Below are 16,441 nucleotides of genomic sequence, written 5' to 3' on the forward strand. Positions count from 1 at the left end.
TTAGGTCGCCAACAGATTCAAAACATATAGAGCGCGTCCGCCCTAACAGAACAGAAGGCACCCACGTGCTTAGCATATGATCATAGCTTCTTATCAAAATGGCATCAAATGCCGAGCATGCTCATCATACAGAATAAAATCAAATCACGCATCAAATTCACACCAAGTATATTAGAGCCCAAAATCCATTTTTTTTATTCTTATTTTTATTCTGACTTTCCATTGCTCATAAAATTTATTTTCTGTAGTATTCATAAAATTACAATGAAAACTGAATTTAAACTGAATTCATTCATGAAACATCTCATACTTAAACCAAAGTACTTAACATTGGAAATTTCCAGCATAAAAGCAATCTTGACCTTTGCTGAGTTTTTAATACATAACTTGAGTTATATATCTCCAAATTGAATGAAATTAGATTAATTAGAACGATAAGACACAATTATACAATTGTTATGAAGGAACCATAACCCAGAAACATCTGCAAGATAGGCAAAATAAGCTAGGAACACAGACTAATAGTCCAGACCGAATTCAGCAGAACCAAGTCCAATGTTTATTGAATTTCTCCGTAACCAGACACTCAAATTAAACCAATCCAACACCAGGGCAATCTCAAGACATAGGGTAACAACTCTCATGAAGAGCTCAACACCTAATCTTGCCATTATGGTGGTCAAAATAGTCACTCAATCTATTGCTGCATGTGGTACGTTACAACAGAGTCAGTTTAGATGTTTTAGTCATAAGGTGAGCTATATATATCAAAATTGGACACAAGAGGATGGGTTGGAAAGCTAAGAAGTATACCTACAACTTTCATGAAGGACTCAAATACAGAGGGAAAATAAAACGAATAGAAAAACAGTCCTTAAACACACCCATTAACATTTTCCCTTGGTAAAATTCTGCCACTTTTGGAAGAAGAAGAGAAAAATAAGTTCTTCATAAATTCAACATATAGATAGGCTTAGAAAACACTCAAGAACACATTTATACAACCAAATTCCAGCAATCAAATCATTTCATACAAAATCCCAAATTTTCACAAAGTAGTACAAACTTCACAAATCCAAAAATTGAAGTAAGGTTAGTGTGTTTATGAACACAAACCTTTAAAACAACTTAAATCAAAGCTCCTTAAACCTTGGTCTTGCCTTTATCTTTGTTAGAAGGCTCTCCACCCTCTACATGTAATAAACTCAAAATCAAAACAAAGAAAACAAAGAAAAGAAGAAATTGTAGCATGATTAAGTATGTATATGCTAAAAGAAAACTCTAAATCCAAAAATAATGAAGTTTACTTCACCTAATGAATTCTCCAAATTCCTTGAAATTAATCCCTAAAAACCCCTTCTCAAGCTTTAATCTCTAGATTTTCTTACTTTATTCAAGGTAAATGGAGTGAATTTGGTGAATTATTCAAGTAGAAAATGGAGAAAACAAAGAGAAGAGAAAGAGAGGCTAAAGGTGAAATGGAGGAGAAGAAGATGAAGTTCACGTTAGATGGAGAAGAAGAGGAAGAAAAATATTGCTCAAATAATGGAGTTGACTAAAGGGTAGTTTGGTCTTTTCACCAAAATTGGATGGCTAGGATTGAATGTAAATCTAATCTAATGGCTACAAATATTCTCCAAATTAAATTCCTTCAAAATAGTATATAACACAACAAAATTCTCAAATTTACTCCATAAAAATAATTCTTCTAATTTCCTTAATTAATATAACACCATTTCAAATTTAATCCATACAACTATTGCCTCTAATTTCCTTAATTAATATCACATCTTAAGTTACTACTCACTAATTCTCTAAAATTCTCCAAAAATATTCATTACTTACTTTCTACCCATAAAAATCATGCATGCATGCTCCAAAAATGTGACATAAAATATTAACCATATATAAAAATTTTTCTGGACCAAAATAATACCGACTCCCGGACCGACAGTACTATTCACAGACAGATAAACTACTATTTCAACACAGGAAAAATAGGGCATTACAGCTCTTCCCCCCTTAAAGAATTTCGTCCTCGAAATTCACCTGAATTAAACAACTGAGGATGCTGTTGTCTCATAATGTCTTCACTTTCCCATGTGGCTTCCTCGGTCTTATGGTTTCTCCAAAGAACCTTTACCAAAGGAATTCTCTTATTCCTTAGTTCCTTGACCTCCCTAGCAAGTATCTTCACCGGTTCTTCCTCATAAGTTAAATCTGGATCAATAGTAATAGATTCAACTGATATCACGTGTGATGGGTCGGACCGATACCTCCTCAACATAGATACGTGGAAAACGTTATGGATTCTATCCAGGTCTGGTGGTAAAGCTAGTCTATAGGCCACTGGACCCACACGCTCAATGATCTCATATGGACCAATGAACCTAGGACTAAGCTTACCCTTTCTTCCAAATCTCAATATCTTTTTCCACGGAGATACCTTAAGGAAAACCTTATCTCCCACTGCATACTCTATATCTCTCCTCTTCAAGTCTGCATAAGATTTTTGACGATCTGAAGCTGCTCTCAATCGATCTCTGATAATTTTGACCTTTTCTTCTGTATCCTGAATCAAATCTGGACCTACCATCTTGCCCTCGCTCAATTCTGACCAACATAATGGAGTCCTACATCTCCTACCATAGAGCGCTTCAAAAGGGGCCATCTGAATACTCGACTGATAACTGTTATTATAGGCGAATTCGATAAGTCGAATGTACTTCTCCCAACTGCCCTCAAACTCAATAACACAAGCTCTTAACATATCCTCCAAAATCTGAATAACCCGCTCTGACTGACCATCTGTCTGAGGATGAAAAGCTGTGCTGAAATTCAGCTTGGTACCCAGGGCCTCATGTAGCTTCTTCCAAAATCTAGAAGTAAATCTCGGATCTCTATCTGAAATGATGGATGAAGGAACTCCATGTAATCTCACTATCTCGTCTATATAAAGCTCTGCATACTGCTCCATGGTGAAATCGGTCTTAACAGGAAGAAAGTGTGCTGATTTAGTTAGTCTGTCAACTATTACCCATACAACATCTTTCTTTTTAGGAGTTAAAGGCAATCCAGTCACAAAATCCATTGTAATCTTATCTCATTTCCACTCTGGAATAGCAGTAGGGTGTAACAAACCGGAAGGAAACTGGTGCTCTGCTTTAACTTGCTGGCATGTCAAACACCTCGACACATAATTTGTGATCTCCCTCTTCATCGCCGGCCACCAATACTGTGATTTCAAATCCTGATACATTTTATTACTGCCAGGATGCATAGCATATGGACTACTATGAGCTTCCTTTAAGATACTCTTTCTCAACTCTGAAATTTTAGGCACACAAATTCTGTCCCCAAAGTACAAGCAGTCGTCATCTTTAATCATAAATCTCTTTTTCTTTCCCTCTCTGGTTAGGTCTTTCCACAAGGCAATAGTCTCATCATCCTTTTGTGCATCTCGAATTTGCTGAAGTAGGCTAGGTCTAATCACAAGCTCTGCCACAAGTGCACCATTACTAGCTACAGATAATCGAGTATTCATAGCACATAAAGCAACCAAGGATTTCCTACTAAGTGCATCTGCTACCACATTCGCTTTACCTGGATGGTAATGAATGGTAAAGTCATAGTCTTTAAGCAGCTCTAACCATCTACGTTGTCTCAGATTAAGCTCCTTTTGAGTAAGCAGATACTTGAGACTCTTATGATCTGTATACAGATGACATTTCTCACCATATAAGTAATGCCTCCAAATCTTCAAAGCGAAGACTATAGCTGCTAACTCCAAATCATGAGTAGGGTAGTTCTTCTCATGTGGTTTAAGCTGTCTAGAAGCATAAGCAACTACCTTACTCTCCTGCATAAGCACACAACCCAATCCATTATGCGAAGCATCACTATACACATCATACGGTCTACCCGAAACTAGCTGTGTCAACACTGGAGCCTCAGTAAGCATCGTCTTAAGCTTCTCAAAACTATTCTGACATTTATCAGTCCACTCGAATCTGACATCTTTTTGAAGAAGTCTAGTCAAAGGAGCTGCAATGAGAGAAAATACCTTTATAAATCTTCTATAATAACCAGCCAATCCTAAGAAACTCCGAATCTCTGTAACATTCTTAGGTGGCTTCCATTGAAGCACTGCCTCTATCTTCTTCGGATCAACTCTAATACCCTCAGCAGAAATAATGTGACCCAAAAAAAGTAATCTCAGACAACCAGAATTCACACTTACTCAACTTAGCATACAACTGTCTCTCTCTCAATATTTGAAGTACAATTCTCAAATGGTGATAATGATCCTCTCTAGTCCGAGAATATACCAAGATATCATCAATGAACACAACTACAAACTGATCTAAGTAAGGATGAAAAATCCGGTTCATCAAATCCATGAAAACTGCAGGAGCATTCGTCAACCCAAACGGCATTACCAAGAATTCATAGTGACCATAACGTGTCCTAAAAGCAGTCTTAGGTACATCTGATTCCTTAACCCCCAGCTGGTGATAACCCGATCTCAGATCTATCTTTGAGAACACGCTAGCTCCTCTCAACTGATCAAACAAATCATATATCCGAGGCAATGGATATCGATTTTTCACTTTAACTTTATTAAGTTGTCTGTAATCAATACACAATCTAAGTGATCCATCCTTCTTCTTTACAAACAATACTGGAGCACCCCATGGAGATACACTAGGACGAATGAACCCCTTATCAAGTAACTCCTGAATCTGTATCTTTAACTCTTTCAACTCAGTAGGAGCCATCCGATATGGAGCAATGGATATCGGTGCAGTACCAGGCATGACCTCAATACCAAACTCAACCTCTCTCTGAGGAGGTAACCCAGGCAACTCCTCTGGAAACACATCCGAAAAATCACATACTATGGGTATATCATGTACACCAGGGGATTCTGACTCTGGACTAAGTACACAGGCTAAGTATGCCTCACAACCATGCTGGATCAGTCTTCTAGCAGTAGAAGCAGAAATAACATTAGAGAGGTAATCCGACCTCTCACCCACTACTACAATCTCCTCACCAGATGAAGTCTGGAGTGTAATCCTCTTCAGTCTACAATCAATCATAACTCCATGTCTAGATAACCAATCCATACCTAATATCACATCAAACTCCCGGAAAGGTAACTTTATCAGATCTCCCAGAAATACATGGCCATATATTACTAATGGACAAGCTCTATACACCCGATTAACTATCACACTATGACCCAGTGGATTAGTAACCTTCATACTATGCTCTAACATATCAGCATGCATATTATCCAATCTACCCACATGTATGCATAAATATGAATGCGTAGAGCCAGGATCAATCAAAGCATATACAGAAAGATCAAAGATAGAGAATATACCAACTATAACGTCTGGGGCATCCTGCTCCTCCCTAGTCCTAATAGCATACGCTCTGGCAGGTGCTCTGGACTCAAGTTTGTCCACTGTCTCTGAAACTGGCCTTTGACTTCTAGAACCTACTATATCGCCATGGCCTCTGCCTCTTCCTCTCGGAATAAAGGAAGCTGACCTCCCGACCTGTGGAGCTGAACTAGCCAAAGTAGGGCAGTCTCAAATTATATGCTCAGTAGATCCACATCGAAAGCATGCCCCAGATAATCTCCTACAAACTCCAGGATGTCTCTGACCACAATGAGTACATGTCGGTAAATTGCTCCATGCAGTACCTCCACCACTAGCAACAGATGTGGTCTTTGACGCTGCTCTACCATAAGGACCATGTCCAGGTCTCTGTATCGGTCTAGACCAAGTCTGTGATGCACCTCTATACCTCTTACTGCTAGACTGAGCCCCAGAAGTCTGTCCAGATGTCATACCCTGAAGCCTTTTTTGTTGGCCCTGCTGATTCCGTTGCCGTCTAGCCTGTTGCTCATTCCTAACTTCTTCAAGCTCTAAAGCTGCCTTTACCAGAGAAGACAATGTTCTATGAGGATGAGCAACCAGATGCATTCTATATTCATCATGCAACCCTCTACGAAAACGCTTGCATCTATCTGATTCAGTAGGAACCATCTCCACGGCATACCTGCTTAGCCGGATGAACTCTCTCTCATATTCAGACACAGTCATTTTGCCCTGTTTTAACTCTAAAAACTCAGCTTTACGTTGGTCCATGTACAGCTCCCCAATATATTTTTGTCTGAACTCAGACAGAAAGAATGCCCAAGTCCTCTTCTCTTTACTGACTGTCTGTGATACTGTTTCCCACCACTGATAAGCTTCCTCCCTTAATAACGAAGTGGCACAAACTAAACTATCTGAAGGTGAGCACTGCATCTGCTCCAATATCCTTTCCAAAGACTGGAGCCAATACTCGGCCGTAGAAGCCATATCATCCCTGCTACCCCTGAACTCAACAGCTCCATATTTTCTCAATTTCTCAATAGGGGGACGAACTGGAATAGGGGCTGGAGCAGCTGGAGCCTGGGGAACAGTTCCCGCTACTTGCCTCAAAGCAGCAACTAACTGCTGAACAAACGTATCCTGATTAGGCCCCGCAGGACCTGCAGCAGCCTGCCCCACTCTCGAGGCGTGCTCCGCATCAGAACCCACAGCACCACTAGCATCATGACCAACAGGGACACCACCACTATGAGGAACATAACTATCCACCTCCTCCTCAGACTGATGTTGAGACATCACTGAACTCCTACAAAGACCAAAAGGTTCGCATCAGAGAGAAGTTCTAAATCAAACCACTATGGCATGTATTAAACTTAACTATTCCTCTATATGCATATAGTCCGAGAACCACCTAAACTAGGCTCTGATACCACTAAATGTAACACCCTCCGCCCAGTCCCGAGAGACCCGACGGCGGATGTCACATTCGGTGCCGGAGGCACCGTCTTAACTTAAAATATAAATCAGAAAATCCTAGTATGAATTAGAAGTGATTTAATATCACAAGTTTAACAAGTAGTTATTTTTTTTTTAAAAAAAATGATTTGGGAGAAACCTACAGAAAAACTGCAAGAGTTTCCCCTAAACATAGACATTGACAAACAAGTGAATGCAAAACACTCCCAATTTCAAAACTCCAAACCCCATCAAACGCCAAAAACAACACAATAACACTCTTCTAAGGTCTAACTACAACATTTTCGTATGCATCAATTAGATTAAGTTCCAATAAATAAGTTCCAAGTTTATCTTCCAATAAATACACCCAATTAATTTCCAATAATATACTTAAAGTATAAATTACATAATAGAGTCTCCAAAAATGGACTACTTATACATGCCATAATACTTAATTACATAACACACTAATCAACTACCAAAATATCTCTTCAGCTCTGATGCTACTCTTTTGGTCTTCAATCAGCAAATATAGACTCCAACCTACGCGTGATAAAATCAACGCGCTGAGTATAAAACGCAGTGGTGCTCATAAAACACAACAAACCAATGTTGCGATGGCAACACACTTAAAATATCAATTTTCATCAAAAGATTTACAATCATAAAATCATTAACGCTTTAATATACATTTACATTTATAACAAAATGATCAAATAAACTATTAATATTTTATTCGTTCAAATCATAAATTCATTATTTGAAATTGTAGTACACCAATACATATATTGGTTATTTAGAAAACCATGTAACGTAATATCCTGCTTTGACAATTCATTTAATAACATATAATCATTTATTTCCAAGCTACCTGAAAAATATGTTTACAAGGGCTCACATACACTTAGGAGAAAAAGAAGCAGATAGGTTTTCAGAACAGATTCAGAATGGCCTTAGGTCGCCAACAGATTCAAAACATATAGAGCGCGTCCGCCCTAACAGAACAGAAGGCACCCACGTGCTTAGCATATGATCATAGCTTCTTATCAAAATGGCATCAAATGCCGAGCATGCTCATCATACAGAATAAAATCAAATCACGCATCAAATTCACACCAAGTATATTAGAGCCCAAAATCCATTTTTTTTATTCTTATTTTTATTCTGACTTTCCATTGCTCATAAAATTTATTTTCTGTAGTATTCATAAAATTACAATGAAAACTGAATTTAAACTGAATTCATTCATGAAACATCTCATACTTAAACCAAAGTACTTAACATTGGAAATTTCCAGCATAAAAGCAATCTTGACCTTTGCTGAGTTTTTAATACATAACTTGAGTTATATATCTCCAAATTGAATGAAATTAGATTCATTAGAACGATAAGACACAATTATACAATTGTTATGAAGGAACCATAACCCAGAAACATCTGCAAGATAGGCAAAATAAGCTAGGAACACAGACTAATAGTCCAGACCGGATTCAGCAGAACCAAGTCCAATGTTTATTGAATTTCTCCGTAACCAGACACTCAAATTAAACCAATCCAACACCAGGGAAATCTCAAGACACAGGGTAACAACTCTCATGAAGAGCTCAACACCTAATCTTGCCATTATGGTGGTCAAAATAGTCACTCAATCTATTGCTGCATGTGGTACGTTACAACAGAGTCAGTTTAGATGTTTTAGTCATAAGGTGAGCTATATATATCAAAATTGGACACAAGAGGATGGGTTGGAAAGCTAAGAAGTATACCTACAACTTTCATGAAGGACTCAAATACAGAGGGAAAATAAAACGAATAGAAAAACAGTCCTTAAACACACCCATTAACATTTTCCCTTGGTAAAATTCTGCCACTTTTGGAAGAAGAAGAGAAAAATAAGTTCTTCATAAATTCAACATATAGATAGGCTTAGAAAACACTCAAGAACACATTTATACAACCAAATTCCAGCAATCAAATCATTTCATACAAAATCCCAAATTTTCACAAAGTAGTACAAACTTCACAAATCCAAAAATTGAAGTAAGGTTAGTGTGTTTATGAACACAAACCTTTAAAACAACTTAAATCAAAGCTCCTTAAACCTTGGTCTTGCCTTTATCTTTGTTAGAAGGCTCTCCACCCTCTACATGTAATAAACTCAAAATCAAAACAAAGAAAACAAAGAAAAGAAGAAATTGGAGCATGATTAAGTATGTATATGCTAAAAGAAAACTCTAAATCCAAAAATAATGAAGTTTACTTCACCTAATGAATTCTCCAAATTCCTTGAAATTAATCCCTAAAAACCCCTTCTCAAGCTTTAATCTCTAGATTTTCTTACTTTATTCAAGGTAAATGGAGTGAATTTGGTGAATTATTCAAGTAGAAAATGGAGAAAACAAAGAGAAGAGAAAGAGAGGCTAAAGGTGAAATGGAGGAGAAGAAGATGAAGTTCACGTTAGATGGAGAAGAAGAGGAAGAAAAATATTGCTCAAATAATGGAGTTGACTAAAGGGTAGTTTGGTCTTTTCACCAAAATTGGATGGCTAGGATTGAATGTAAATCTAATCTAATGGCTACAAATATTCTCCAAATTGAATTCCTTCAAAATAGTATATAACACAACAAAATTCTCAAATTTACTCCATAAAAATAATTCTTCTAATTTCCTTAATTAATATAACACCATTTCAAATTTAATCCATACAACTATTGCCTCTAATTTCCTTAATTAATATCACATCTTAAGTTACTACTCACTAATTCTCTAAAATTCTCCAAAAATATTCATTACTTACTTTCTACCCATAAAAATCATGCATGCATGCTCCAAAAATGTGACATAAAATATTAACCATATATAAAAATTTTTCTGGACCAAAATAATACCGACTCCCGGACCGACAGTACTATTCACAGACAGATAAACTACTATTTCAACACAGGAAAAATAGGGCATTACAGGTGGAGAGATAATCATGGTTGGATTAGGATAATGGAATCCTAGTTTATCTGTTAGTTAGAGTTTTATTTGGGAATCTACTACCTTTTATTTTTATTTTTAATATATATTATTATTGTATAATAACACTAGTCTCCTCATTAGTTATTTAGTCATTTTATATCCAAATGTATTATTGTATGTATTTATGTATATTTATTATTCATTATATATATATATATATATATATACTATTCTGTGAAAGCTGTCGAGAAAGGACAGCTTCGTTTTGAGGAAAGGAAGCATCGGTTCGTCCGTTGAGGGGTACTTTGAGAATTGCTTCATTTAATGTGGTGACTCTTCAGTACCTCGCCTCATCTATATAAGGCTCTCCTCCCATTTCATTTGCCTCACTTATTGCTTCTTGATTGTCAGAGCCTCTCCCTCTAGAACTTTCTCTCTCTAACCTATCCAAGTAAGTTTTTACATTTTAGCTCTTTCTTTTTTTTTTCTTTTTCATTAGTTAGGACTATGAGTTCTTCCAGTGAAGAGAATGTCCAAATATCGCTTGATCAATCAGGCAATGAGAATACCGAGGATATAGATTCGGGGGTAGGCGAGGCCAATAGTAGAAAAGAGAATGTTAGGATTGCCGAAGTGCCTTTTGACAATAATAAGGGCGAACTATGGGACATATGTTTCATGTACAGTATTACACCAGAATACAAATTGATTAGGCCTTCAGAAGCCATGAGGGTAACTGAGCTACTAGATGAAGACTCCATCATGATATATAAGGAAAGCTTCCAATTTTGTGGTTTGATTTCCTTTGTTTGTGCCTCTCAGATCATTTTTCAATGATTACATCACCATTAGTCAATTACACCCTAACAGTTTGAGACTCTTATGTGGTCTAATAGCGTTGGCTCGCCAAGCTAGACATATTTTAATAGCTCGGGCAGTTCGAGAACTCTATCACTTCTCGGTTCGCCCTAAGGAGGATCATTGTTTTCTCTTGGCGAAGAAAGAATACAATGTTTTCTCCAAGAGTCCCAAGATTTCCTATTTAAAGAACTGGAAATCTAAATTTTTCATTGTTAAATGACCAGGAGGTTTAGAGTGCCGAAATCAGTGGTTGGAAGATCCACTTCGCCATCTTCCTGCTTCACCCACCCCCTATGATCGGATTTGTATGGAGTTAATAAAAGCTAAAGGGTTGAGGTCTGTTAACCTAAAGCGGTTGATTGCTAATGGTTATCCGACTTGCTAGCCTAGCGGACCTATTAGGCCCAAACCTTCCCCTATTGGTAAATATTTTCCTTAGTCGTATTTCATCTTTGATCTTTACACTGACAGTTTTTAATTTTTGTTTTTCTTTTTATGTAGGTATGGCTCCAAAAACGGTGAAGAGTTCTAAACTTTCAAAAGCGGCTGAGGCGATGAGGAAAAAATCAAACAAAGGTAGTTTGGAGAAGGGGGCATAGTCTAGCGAACCAGGGGTGACTCTAGAGACTCCTCAAGTCGAGCGCACTTCTACTAATCCTCCCATCGAACCGAGCTGTAAGAGGCCAAGAGATGCATCCATCCCAGTTTCTCCTCCTCCTCCTCGAGCTGGCGAAGTGTTGGACATCTGAGTTTACTTTATGAGCAAGTACAGGGCTAACTGTAGTTTACAATCTAATGCACCGTGAGATGGCTCGTCATTGCCTATTTCCTATTGATGCACATTTCTTGACTTCATGGATGACTTAACGAGGAAGGATTTTATAAATCAGAGTCTTTTCTAAGCCTTAAATGCCAATAATATTAACTCTGCTAGGATAACCAAGCTAAAGGGCTCTTATACTGATGTGGAGGTGAAGAAGATTCAAACAGAGGATGCATTAGAAAGTGCTGAAGTATCTATGAGGGAGCAAGAGACTCAACATAAAGCAGGGTTGGCCGCTCGTGATGCCGATCTAGAGAAGTTGAAGGAGGAGAACTGTGACTTGTTAAATAAGAATAAAGATCTTGAGGATAAGGTAAAGGGGATGGAGGAGGAACTATAAGGGCTTTAGGACCAGGAGGGGTCTATGGCAGAGGATCTGACGAAGGCGTGTCTGAGCTTTTAGGAAGAATGTTCTAATCGAGCTATAGACTAGGCACCTTGATTTAACTTGGAGTTAGGTGAACAATATATATCATGATGAGGATAAGGGGGAGGAAGATGTTGAAGGTGACAATACCACACAGGATCGTAATGTTGGTGGTTCGCCCACTCCAAGGATAGATATTGATGTGTCAGTCGACTTCCACCCTATTTCTTCTGAAAGGCAAGGCACAATTGAGGATATACCTTCTGGGCAAGATGTTTTTTTATAACTTATCCTCTTGTAGTAGAATTTTGAACATGACCTGTGTAAACCCTTTTGCCTTTATGTTGATGAAGGGAAGTTTTCTACGTATCATTTATGTGTTGTGCTTTTCGCTTTTATACTCCTAAGTATTTTTCTGATGTTGAATATTTATTTATGCATAAAGATGCATGTCAGATTGGCGAACTATGTATGTATAATAATGTATTTCCTAACGTCGAGTAAGGACTACTTAAGTTTACTTTGGCGAGTTATTTGTGTCCGAACTACTAGACTGAGGTAAAGGACTACCTAAGTCCATATGGCGAACTAGATATGCCTTAGCTGATGGACTTAGATAAAGGACCACTTCGGTCCACATGGTGAACTAGATATGTCCAAGCGAATGGACTTAGATAACGGACCGTTTAGGTCCATATGGCGAACTAGGTATGTCCGAACGGATAGACTTAGATAAAGGATCACTTAGGTCCATATGGAGAACTAGATATGTCCGAGCGGATAACTTAGATAAGGGACCGCTTTAGGTCCATATGCCGAACTAGGTATATCCGAACGTATGGACTTAGATAAGGGACCGCATAGGTCCATATGGATAACTAGGTGAAATGCAAAAACTTTCTAAGTAAGATCCTTCAGGAAAAACTTAATACATCATGGCTTTCTTACCCTTATAAGGTGTAACATCCCTTCCCGGTCCACCCGTTAACCCGAATGAACCGAGCCGAGACGCTACAATCTGGTTGAACCTATGTCCTGTCATGCGGATATCATACTGTATGAAAAATATTAATATAAACTACTCCCAATTACACTCTAAACTTCCAACGTCTCCAAAGAATCATCATAACACAATAACACTTTATATATCTTTTCATAATTGTATAAATCCTCAATAGCATTTAATATCTAGCAATTAATTTCATTCAGAATCTATATCAAGTCTTTCATGACCTAATCATACCAACTATAGTAAACTATTTCATCTTCAATCATTTCATAAGTATTATTCTTATCTCCAACTACTTACACCAAAATAATTACATGTTTCAATTATATTTACAATCACCTAATCTCTAACAAACATAATAATTATACATGCCATAAATCTTAATACATGCCATAATTCTTAATATTACAACTCTCAATCTACTATGACCAAGTTAGTCACTTCTGCTTTGAACGTACTCCTCAAGTCTTCAAGTATCAACTACGATCTTCAACCTACGCGTGATAAAAATCGACGCGCTGAGTATAAAACTCAGTGGTGCTCATAATTCACATACTAAACAAAGCGCGATGGCAACTAACTTAAAATACAAATTTCATAAAGCATTGATACTCATAGAATCAGTAAATTTCAACGTAAATGTCTCTTTATAACAACGAATAAACTTCTAATTCATAAACATCAATAATTTAGTTCTAATTATCTCATAACTCCTTTACATGAACCTTAAATCACACCTTATGATAATATCATGATCTTACCTGCTGTTCATTGTGTTGTATGAATGAAATCAATAAACATATTGTGAACACTCAAATTTTGAGGCTCAAAAGCCTATTTTCTTCCGGACTGCGAACAGTCCGGCCGGACCGGAGGCCTTTCGGAAAGTTCACCGGAAATATGCCAATATGGTACTTGAAACGTCCGGAAAATTACGAGGATCACGGAACTGGTCTCGGAATATTTTTTGGAGGTCCGGAACTCCCGAAAAAGCCCCCGGAGTGAACTTGCCTGCCCCGGTGGCTCAGCCACCGGAGCCAGCAGCCGAGCCGGCGGCCCAGCCGCCGAAGGACCGGTGGCTCGGCTGCGGAAAGGCCGCCGAGTCGGCGGCCCATCCCGGCGGCCCAGCCGCCGGGGAGGCCACCGACCCGGCGGCCTATCCGGGCGGCCGGGCGGGCCGCCGAGACCCGGCGGCCCGACCGCCGGAAGGGCCGCCGAGACTTGACGGCCTGGCCGCCGGGGCGGGCCGCCAAGCCGGCGGTCCATCTGGCGGCCCGGCCTCCGGGACGGCCGCCGGGCCGGCGACCCGGCCACCGGAAACAGTCCGTTTTGCGCCTATAAATACAGGCCTCGGGCCTCCTGTTTTCCACACTCAATCTGTATTGACGGACGCTCCTTCTCCCTCTCGCTCCTTGCGATTCTTTACTGCTTTTTTGCATTTTAATTTAGCTTTTATTGCTTTCTTTCTTTGTTAAGTGGTCATTAAAATTAAATTAATTAATTTCCCTTAACGAGGAGCTTAACCTGGAGTTAAGAAGTGGCCGTCGACTAAATCAGGTACACAAAACTAAACTCTGTTTTTTTTAATTTTAGCATTTCATGCATGCTTCTTTCCTACTCCTCTTAAATTCTATAACTGCATAAATGCATTCATACCATTAACTAGGCAAATAAATTGCCTCAATTAAATAAATTTAAGCTAAATACCCGGTTAATTAATGATCGTGGTATTAAAGCTTAAATTCGACAATATTGGCTAAAAGCCTAGTTAATCAATAACTATGGTGAAATTGCCTTTATTTCGAACAAGTTTTGGCTTAAGTCTAATTAATCAATAATTGTGACTAAAAGACCCTAATTAAACACTTTTTCTTATTATGGCAATAAATTGCCTATAATTCAATTTAATTAATCACTTTAGGCAAACAAATTGCCTATAAGTGAAGATTAACCTTTTTGTAGCGACAAATCGCTTAAATTAAATTTCTTTGGCTAAAAGCCTTCAAACAATTTTTTTTTGGCAAATAAACTGCCTTAAATCAATCAACTTTGGCGACAATCGCCCAATTAGCATCATTTGGCAAATTAATTGCCTAAACCAATATTTTGGCTTTAAAAGCCTTAAAACAATTCGTTTTGGCACAAATGCCTTAAAAATCAATCTTTTGGCAAGAATAAGCCCAAATTAAATTCTTTTGGCTAAAAGCCTCAAAATCAACATTTTGGCACCAAGTGCCTAAATCCTTCAACCTTTTTGGCAAAATGCCTAAACAAAATGCACAAAGCATACACACACTCATGCATAAAGCATCCCATTCAAAGCCCTCTAAAAGAGGCCTATCGAACTACGTTGACTTTGATCTTCCATTCAAACGGAAGTACGTAGGCACGTTCGGGATCTAACCCCGGGCGGCAAGTCGAATCACATAAACATCTTTTTCATTGGTCTAAATTATTTCATCTTCCTTGCAAAACATTCATTCTTAGGTTAGTTTCATCAGCATGACATAGTCTCGGGATCCACCTCGGGTTCGAAGACCATGCCTTAGACATTGGGCTAATTAATCTAGTAACTAGGTTAATTAAAATTGGAGTCACTTAGGGTTTTTCCTAGTTTACCCTAAAACAATTAACAAGGTGGCGACTCATACATCCACGTGCATTTCTTCCTTTAGTCACATGCATTCACATGCCCATGACATTTTGGGGAGGGGTTCACAGTTTGGCGACTTCACTGGGGAAATGTAATGCAATCATTTTGCATAAAGTGGACTACCATTGTTGTGTAAACTAACCTGTCCTTCTTTAGGGCATTAGTTTACAATTCTTTGTTTTGCAGGGTACCTTAGCACAAATCAAGTATTCTTTCTTTAAGAATACGAGATGAGGAATTTGAACTCAAGTTGTACAAATGGATTAAGACATTTTAATTTGTTGATTTATTTGCACGAATTGAGAATCCTTTTCTCCATTGCATAAAAAATGAATTTCAAATGAATTTTTTTCTCTCTCTGTTCAAACTTCTGAGTCTGGATAGCAAGTAGCGCTGATCGGCAGGTCTCCTTGATTATGTCGACGGACAGCCAAAGCGTCCTCCCTGTTGCCGCAAACCATCCCTAATCCTTTTGGGGATGGCCTATGGGCATGCGTACCGTTGGACCCACGCGAAACTCTTTGTTTCACATGTGGTTAGGTATATCCATGCTCAAGGCTCAAGGGTCCCTTTATAAGCCTATTCTCTATTTGTGTCATAGCCTATAGAACCTATCCTTTAGGACTGTATGCACCCAATGATGAAAATCATATCATAAACAGATTATGGTGTGTTGTTGTGCGCATTCATGGCATATCATAAACATTTGGGTAAACACAAAGAGAGCAGAAAACACCTTTTATCTTCAAAATCATGCACAGTTGGACAAAGAGTCAATCTACCTCATATACCACTCCCCTGATACACCAAACACTATACTAATCCAACTACCTTGTACTTTTCAGGTGCCCTCCTGTTCAAGTGCTAGCCACACCTACAGTGCTATCACCAACTTCACCAGCTTCACCAGCT

General features: G+C 38.3%; 1 pseudogene; it reads right to left on the reverse strand.

Moving 5' to 3' along the window:
* Positions 1-3,103: 3,103 nt before the first annotated feature.
* On the reverse strand, positions 3,104-6,689 carry LOC119369959 (uncharacterized; annotated as a pseudogene).
* Positions 6,690-16,441: the final 9,752 nt, after the last annotated feature.

This window comes from Jatropha curcas, chromosome 8, assembly GCF_041381405.1.
Source record: "Jatropha curcas cultivar XTBG-Jc1 chromosome 8, XTBG_Jcur_1.0, whole genome shotgun sequence".
Lineage (NCBI taxonomy): Eukaryota > Viridiplantae > Streptophyta > Magnoliopsida > Malpighiales > Euphorbiaceae > Jatropha > Jatropha curcas.